Source organism: Poecilia formosa, unplaced genomic scaffold, assembly GCF_000485575.1.
Source record: "Poecilia formosa unplaced genomic scaffold, Poecilia_formosa-5.1.2 Scaffold1, whole genome shotgun sequence".
In the NCBI taxonomy this organism is placed as follows: Eukaryota; Metazoa; Chordata; class Actinopteri; order Cyprinodontiformes; family Poeciliidae; genus Poecilia; species Poecilia formosa.
The window spans coordinates 5,571,793-5,581,189 of NW_006799940.1; the positions used below are offsets into that span (position 1 = coordinate 5,571,793).

At 37.5% G+C, this 9,397-nt stretch overlaps 1 protein-coding gene across 1 annotated transcript in view; it reads left to right on the plus strand.

The window, feature by feature from the left end:
- The window catches only part of foxo3b (forkhead box O3b), a 40,838-nt gene extending 36,888 nt beyond the window's left edge, over positions 1–3,950 (plus strand). Inside the window, exon 4 of the mRNA XM_007546923.2 lies at positions 450–3,950. The gene's annotated coding sequence lies outside the window, so the exon portion shown is untranslated. The remainder of the gene's footprint in view (positions 1–449) is intronic.
- Positions 3,951–9,397: the final 5,447 nt, after the last annotated feature.

Below are 9,397 nucleotides of genomic sequence, written 5' to 3' on the forward strand. Positions count from 1 at the left end.
CATTCCAGTCTGAACATTATTTTCTAAATCTATAACCCAGTGTCGTACCTGCAGTGGAAATGTTATTTATAAGGATGTTCTTATCCAGTATTTGATCAGGGTTCTATTTTTATATTAATTCCTGATTCTGATACACTTCTGTCTGACACGTTTTGAAAGATAAGGCTATCCTGGAGAGATTGTTAGTCTAGACTCTGTTGGGTTGTTGAACATAAAATCCTTCCGGATTACAAAAATATATTGTTAAGTTGAGCATTAACGGTAAAAGTTTTTCAAAATTATCCGACGGCTGATAACGGCATCAGAACCGTGTGGCAGTTTTAAAAGCACTAGCTTGCAGACCAAATTTTATTTTGAAATTTAGCTGATTGGTCTTTTTCTAATTGAAATACTTGTCTTTATGAAGCAATACTGAAGGCATAATGACTTTGTTGTCTTTATCTCTGCAGGTCTGACTTACGTGGTGCAAGAGGAGATCAGACAGAACCTCCCCTTTTTGCCAAACCAGCCATCAGCACAATGTAAAATACAAACCCTGTGTTTACAGAAGCAGACTTCCTCTCACGAGCTTTACCTTCGCTCCCACACTGGTGAACCATGAACGACCTGACTGACTTTAAAGATGCTACACATCAGCCCACAAATCCTCCTGTGAAAGAAAAAATCCATTGTATAAAAAAAACAACAACAACAACAACAACACAATAACAACAAGCTTACTAAAAAACATAGAGTTATGCAATTTTTCTTTGACGTCCAGTCAGGAGACACTGCTTATCAGAAATATCTTCAGGTGGAAATAAAGGACTAAAGGTTAGGTGAAGACATAAGAAATCGTGGTGCAGTTGTTCCCACTAAAGACAAAAAAAAAAAAAAGTCAAGACAGGACGTGGGATGTTTTACATTTAAAAGAAATCCATCTGTTCTTAGTTATTTTATCTGTTCACTGTTTGTATTTTTTATTTTATTTTTTGCCATTATTCTGTTTTATCAAAAATGTTTCAGGATCGATCATGTCTGTATAAAAAAAAAACAAAAAAACACAGTTGGTGTGTTGGTGAAATGAAGAGAATTGGAGGGACTTGCTGGGTGGTTGTGCACACACTTTTTGCAGGCACTCACACAGACAAACTGACACGTTGAGAAGACCTCAGAAACCTTCGAAGTTGAAATTCCTTAAAGTTTATGCCATGCACTTACTGTTTTTGCTTGAATTTAAGTAACTTTAGCATAATAATCAGCTAAAACTCGCATCATTTGATTCATTCCTGTGTACACCAAAGTGTGCATAAAGAAGGAGAAAAGTTGTTGTTGTACTAGCTTCTGGAGAGCTCTGTTGGGCTAGTTTATTGCACCCCAAGATGTAGCCAAAATGAATACTTGTATCCTATAGTTGTGAACATTTCCACACCACTACAGGTGCTATATGAACAGTGTTGAATCCTGTCCCGAGAGGAAAATGCGCCTGTTGTTTTATCTGCTTTTTGTTTGGTTCTGCTTTACCTTCGACTGGCGGGATCCCTGAGCTGCAGCCACATGTAGCGCAGCCAGAACAAAAATCATGTAAAGATTTTTTGTTTTGTTTTGGTTTTTTAGCCTCATTCCTCTAGAAACCACTTGGTTCTTGAGTTAAAAAAAAAAAAAGACAATAAGCTATTTCTGTATATTGCCAAATTCACTTGAAACAAACAGTAGTGTATGCTGGCAGCCAAATCGCACGTGCACGCACACACGCACACACACACACACACACACATATATATATTTTACATATACAGAAAAAAATCTATAAGCAGGGATCTGTGTTAAAGCTCTTCTCATCAAGCAGATTGCAGGGCTGGTTATGCATACACACAATCACTCAGGGGGGAAAGGGAGGCTTTCCAGTCACATCGTAATGGTATTACTTTTAAAATTTCTTGATAATACAACCTAATACTCTGTGCTTGTGAACTTGTAACCTGTGAACTTTTGGTCGTTGAGATGAAGCGTAGAAGGGAGGATAAATGTCAGGATTATTAAGTCACGCATGTCTTGTTATTTTATCCTTACTTTTTTGTTTGTTCTTTGCAGTTTTTCCTCCTCATGATAGACACACACACACACACACGCACGCACACACACACACACACACACACACCTCCTCATGGACACGCCTGGTGCTCCTGCAGGTGATTTCTTGTATCTCCCGACTTACGTGTCGATTTTGTGTGTGCGTTTATTTACCGTGTCGATTTCAGTTGGGTTATTCTCACAAGGATGTGTAATATCTCGTGGTGCATACAGCACTGTTGGACTGTATGCATGTACGTCTTTATGCATCATGGATTGTGTGACAAATGCATATAATACTCGCTGTTTTGTCCTTATATACTCATTTTAGTACTTGATCCTTGGGTTTTTGTGATACCTCTGTAGTTGAAGAAACATGGAACAACGTTACGCGCCGGATAAGTGGGAACACTGTTACCAGCGATTTAACTGTTGAACCTTTTTCTTTTTCTTTCTTTAAATGGTCGGAAGCGCCATTGTTGTAGCATCTGGAAACCGTGATACCCCTGTCCTGTTTCGGGGTAGTGACATGAAGTGTATTCCTTGCTTTGTATAATAGTGTACAGATTTGTGTATATCATTTTGAAGCAGACGCGTCGGTGTGCATGGTTGGCTAAAAGAGCGACTGTGCGATCTGAGGTTTTAGTGCATGGTTTAGCTTGACCCTTCAGGATGTTCCGTCCCTTTAAGAATCATAATCCGCCGTTGAATCCTATGTTTTTGCACCCAAACACATTTTTTCTGTGGCATAAAACCCAAGACTTGCAAAGGAACTCTTGCATCTTCTTACCATTTAATATGTTTATAGTCAATGTTGCTCTCTCAAAGTGTACACTCCCCTGTTAGACAGGCAAGTTTTTGTGATGTAAGAAATGACACCATCATAAATCATTTCTAAACTTTTTCCACATATAATGTGATATTCATTCAGATTAGAAACTACAATAACCCAGTGACATAAACAAATATTTTTGCTAAAACTTGATTCCACAACATTTGTCTAATGTGTGTTGGAAAATTCCTCTAAAATCTCTCTGGTAATAATTTTTCATTTGAATTGCACAAAAAGTACAGGACATTATATATGGAAATACGTTACGTGATTTTTAAAAGTCCAGTTTATTTATATCACAAAAACGCTGACGTATCACAGCACTTCTGAGAGCCACCGTACATGCATATACTCTTACATGATGTTCAGGATGAACCTCCCTGGATATTTCTTGTTAACATCCTGCCTGGTGCGCTCACTTACCAACTATTTAGAGCTTTAATGTACTAAAAGATGGAATACTTTTAGCACATTAAAAGTATTCCATCTTTAATGTAACACTATCGTTTGTCTTTGCAGGGAGAAACTAGATCACCGGCTAATTGTTCAAAATTCATCTGCACAGATTGACACCGACAAGGTAGATCTCGGGAACGCTCTAATCCTTTCTTGTGTAAAGATAGGTTATTGATCCCAGATTAACTGCAATTCTCAATCCAGAACAGGTGTTCCTGATATTTTTTTTTTTTTTACAGTGGAGCTGTAAAAAAAAAAATATACATCACACAATTGTTCGATTCATTCAAGCGCAGTGTTCAGTTTGCATAAGTATGTCACATCATCTGCTGAAATAAAACTAATACGACACAATATTACCACTAGATACCTTAACGACCTCTGGAACATCAACCTTTGCAACATTGTCTCTTAGTAAGAAGCCCGGGACAGCTTCTTGTTTTCACACACACACACACACACACACCTCTGAACTTTGCCCTTTATTAATCTTGCTTCTTCTCAAACTCAATGTTATGGCTATTTTACCTGTGTATCCCCCTTTTTTTGAATTGTAATCTAGTTTGTATAAGAAATGGTGCGCATGTAAATAAAGCTTGGTGAGGCTCCACTGGTGTGTTCTTGTCCTTTGTTTATTTTTCTAAAATGACACCTTCCAGTTTCAGTGCACTCATCATTGGCATGCATGTAGTATAAACTTTGGAGTTATTTTTATGATTTATTTTTAAAAATGTGTTTTTCCAATGGAAGTATAAGTCATAATGTTTTGCCAAAATGGTGTACACATTTGAATGCTGCGTATTTTAAATCTGCTTTGCGAAATACATAGTTCCACATTTCATTAGTAGTAAGCCCAATTACATAAACATTCAGTATGTAGTATTGCTATTCAGCTGATTAACTTCAAATGGAGGTCCAGACTTCATCAGACTTTTGTGAAGCTTTAAAAGAAAAGATCTCTTAATTTGATTACTAACTAATCTAAGGGTAAAAGGAGAGCGGGTTTGAAGTTCTTTGTCCCACATTTGTTCTTTTTCCAGATCAGGAGCCATTAGGATCAGCCTGTGTTACTTTTAGGAAGTAGGAGGAGGCAACAAGTTGTGTCCAGTTCAAGCTGGATGAGTTCAGCCCAGGTAGGACTTTGCGATTTTCAAAGAGGTGATCAGACTTCAAAACTTCACTTCATAGGTCTCTCTTACTTTAGGGGAATCGTAGACGGAGATGTTGACCCTAAACTTCAACAAAGAGGCTTTTTCCACACAAAGCTTCAGGAAGTCCTGAAAATGATAATAGCAATGAGGATGACAAAATCCTCCTCATTATTGTGATAAAACATAATACTTTTTCATCATATAAGGAGGTATTTCTTGATTTAATCTGTTTAATCTTCAAACAAACTCCAACTACAGACACATTGAAACTCAGTCTCCAGGCTCGGCTCAACCTGAATGATGATCATTTCATTCTGACTCACACTAAAATAGGAAATGACCATCTGGCCCTCAGATCCATTCCCTCAGTCTGAAACGGATCCGAGGAACATTTTAACCCGACGTTCAGCTGGGACATGTTGAAGGGTTTTTTTGCCTGCAGCCCACTTAAATTCAGATTAACTCTATTCACACACTCTCCATTCCTTTGCCATATCCTAACTGATATGTTTTTGTTTTGTTATCATGTTTTAAGTTCCAGCAGTTAAAATTTGTTTCCATTATTAGCTTTACCTGTCGAATGCCAAACATGTCTTCCGTTCTGGTATCGTATAAATTCAATTTTGAAGTAATTGTTATAGATTTCTTTGTTTTTGTCTGGCAACGAGTTACGTCTTGCTCTTGTATTTTCTCATGAAGCTTCTACAGTCCCTTACTGGTTGTGCAGGCATGTATTTTTGATATGAGCTGTAGCAAAAGCCTGCAGATGAAATGTCCCCTGATGACATTTGACGGTTTTTGGAGACTTCTTTTGGCATCTTGCAGTCTGCTTTGTGAGTTATCTCCTTCACCAGACCTGTCAATGTTAGCGGTTACTCTGATTTTCTCCACTTGTAGATTACGGTTCATACATGTGAAATTCTATTTTCATTTAACAAAGGTTATCACTCTAAGTACAACAGACATATAATGTGACCGAGCGTGATTCTCGCCATTTTACTCAGCAATAATGCCGGTGTTTCGTCTTTAAATAACTGATATCAAATGTCAGTTTGTTTCCTTCATAATTTCCTTATACCTTTGAGCTTATGTGTAATTTTGACTCAGTGTGGATAAGAAAGATGCACAATAAATAAAAACCGGTGCACTCAGTTGTTTGTTGAAGATTGCCCTGAAAGAGGAATGATTAAAACATCATTAAAAGCTTGGATTTATACAGTTAGGTATGCCCCTGATGAGTGCATGTAAACTTCTTGAAAGCGCTGTAGGAACAAGAAGTACTGACATTTCACCAGTGCCACAGGATAACAATATTCCCATGTCATTTTTTTTATTTTCGTTTTCTAATCTTGCATGTCTTGCATAAGGAATATAAATCCCCTCCTGTGTCAGTAAGGGGAGATCAACACAGCTAAAGAACTTCATGTTCTCTTCAAGTTCCTGGAAGACTTCTTGCACAATGTTTGTTTTGCATGAGACTGCCTTAAGTGAGAGCAGACGCACAGCAATCTTCTGATACCTGACACTGGGCTGGGTACTTTTCCTGCTTTGTAGCAAAACATACAAGAAAGCCGAGGGGGAGGGAAGGCGGCCGGAGACGAAGTTTTTGCACGTCTGAAATGTCCCTCCACGCTTCCACACCAGACATCAACACAGGTCACATGCTCTGGCAGTCTTATCCCAGCAAACCCTCCTCCCCCTCCTCCTTCTCACTTTTCATCCAAAAGGTCAAAAGGCCATATTTACCCACAATCAGAGGTCAAGCGTTGTATCAGAAACAGATCATGGCAGATTACTAGCTAAATTTAATCATGTAAATATGTATTGAGACTTTTTTTCAAGGGATTTTATGGGAACAAAAATTGCTTTCATCTTGAAAAAAAAATCTCTTTCATCTTCAAAGGCATCAATATGAAGAATGCTAAATTGAGTTCTGGCTTTGGTGCAGTGGATGTCCACCAGTGTGAGCTACTAAATGCTACAAAACAGATATTTCTAATAGATGTTTACTTCGAGAACTAAAATGCTCTGTTCATTTTGAATTACTTGGACGATATGAACCATAAAAATCAGAAGTAATACAAGTAAACCAAAAATAATAAACAGGTACACCACCTACACCAAGTGTTAGATCTAAATTAGAATTTCACAACAGAAATGAATGTCCAAAAACAATTAGTGAGGGCTTTTTCTTGTTTTGTTTTTTTATTTATACCAATGAAGATGACAAAAGTATAAACATCTTGGTTTTGTGTTTCCAGCTTTTCACAATTGCTCTACCACTGCAAAGCAAGCAGGACACAGAATATCGGCACAGAGTTTTACACTGAGAGTCTCCAGGAGTCTTTTCTAACCAATGGATTCGTAACACAAGTTTATGCTGTCCAAGAGCCAACTAAAACTATCCTAGAAGTATATTTGGCAGCAGTGGAGGCATTGTGTCAACCTGTGAATAATTAGACACGCTTGGCATTCCTTTTTTTTCTCGTTTTTTTTTTTTTTGGCAGCAACATCATGTCCAACTGGTTCAATAGGTAGTCTAGTGAACTGCTAATTACAGATTTCTGGAGAAAAAGCTCACCTTTGTGGCAATGTGTCCACAAATAGACATTTATGAATCTCTGAATGTCATTAAAAGGTGTTTGGGGTAAATCAAATTGGGGTTAAGTAGCCTGACTTCAGAATCTGTAGAAAATATACATTTAAGCAGGACTGAGGAATAAAAAATTAAATTTTTAACGTCCTCTTCTGGGTTAAATAAAGTAAAAAACTATGTATCATTAAAAATACATTTCATTGATGACCTGCAAATTAGAAAGACACCACTTTTTTTTCTTTCTACGATGAAATAACAAAGAAATTACATTAGCTTTTATCATGTGAGAAGAAAGTAAACCCCCCACTGGATGTAATGTGAAAACCGGCTTATCTCAATGTTCTGTACCCTTGTTCAGATCTGTGTTTTGAAGCTTCACAGATCTGTGCTCACTCAGTCCTCTTGACCTCATCGTGTGTTCGATTTTTCTCTGACATGCAACATCAAGAGTGAGGCTTCACAGAAGCACATGAATTCAATCAGAAACTCAATATCTGGAATACGAAGCAACACATGTAGAAATAACTGATAAATTCTCTGTTTGCTTGTTTGTTTTTTCAGCAACCCTTTAAGAGAGCAGAGGTTTTTCTTCAATTAGACAAATAAGTGTACAAATCCACTGATCCTGTTGTCGTCAACTCAAAATACCTCAAAAAGCTTTAAAACTGAAGGAAGGAGTTTTGCTCAAGTTCAAAGAGTAAACCACATTTTAGCGGCAGCGCCCAGTCAGCTGATATTCTGACTCACATATCTGGTTTGGCTTCAGTCACACGTGTTTTCATGAGGTCAGCAAGGTTACTCCATAGCTGGAAACTCCCTCGCATTTATCTTTTTGATTTTTGCTTGCTTTTTGTTTTGTTTCAGTGACAGCTCTTCATCTAGACGTATGACTCTTACATTTTTTTTTAGCAAAGTGATGTGCATTACTCATATCCAAAAAAAACTAAAACAGTAGAAAAATACTAAATTTGGCTTCAAATTTTCACGCCTCGTTCAGATTTAGAGTAGTTATTTAAAGACAAAGCATATATTTGACCTGTTTCTTGGCCACGCTTGTTGTCTGACTGGCTGGTTTCATGGCAGGTCATAAATAAATGACTGCTGCTCTTTGTTTGCGCTCCATCTTTACCTCCACCCACATATCCAGGGTTTTATTTGCCTCTGCCTTGCCTCATGTCAGTAGGCTTATATTTTATAAATGTCCTCTTTGTTTTAACCCAGGAAGCAGCAAACCTGCACTCTGATGTAGCAAACGAGAAAAGCAATTTAGTTTGTTCGTGTGATCGGGTTGTTTAATCTGCACACCGGCAAGAAAAACGTAACGCGTGCATCATGTTACAGTTTGTGTACGCTGAGGCGGCATCTAAACACATAGGTGTTGCCTTTAAAGAAATGTGTGCTTAAATTACCCGGAGTGCAACATTAGGGTGTAACACTTACTTACCTGTGCTCATCATCAGCCATGTGAGAATTGCCGTCCTCACGTGCGTCTCTGGTTGATTTATATGTGCATTGAATCATAACTCCACGTGCTGTGCTTTCAAAAAAACACAAAAACATTCATACTCTGACATTGAATTTTTTTTGTGATTATACGTCACAACTTCCACGTAGCTGGATTTTATTGGTATTTTTTTTTGTGGCAGACCAACTAAAAGTAGTGAAATGAGATTAAAATCAAAATTATTTTCAAATAAAAAGCTGAAAACAGTGGCGTCCACTTGAATATAGTCGCTTTTACTTTGATACTTTGACAAAGTAGAGCTGTGTGTAGGATGAATGTAACTATTCCTTGAGGATCCACCAAAGAAACTTAGCGCCACACCAACAGAACTGAAGAAGAAAATAAAAAACAGTAAAAACTATATTTTTTACATTGTGCAGGGTCTTCAACCATTATGAAGATACCTTCTATGTATGGCTTTAAATAACTTTGATTGCGTTTACAGTCAAACTCTGTACACAAGATTCCAGCAGTCTACAAATATCTGCTGCCTACTTGTGCAAAACAAAGGAAAATTTAATTAAACTGTTCAAATTACAGAGGAATGTTATGGAAACCACCACAAAAAGGGGAAATACCACTTCCATTCCACTGTAATTTTAAGTTACAATACATGCATTCCTGAATGCTCAAGAATTACCGCATTTTGCCGCTCAGTGTAAACTACTTAGCTTTAATGCATTGCACGCTGAGTTGGAAGAGGCCAAGCAGTAAACAAAAACAAACAAAAAAAAAAGATGTAATACATTTATTACACAGTTTAATGCCTGTGCTGTAACATGCAGAGTTTTGTTATGAGTTGTGTT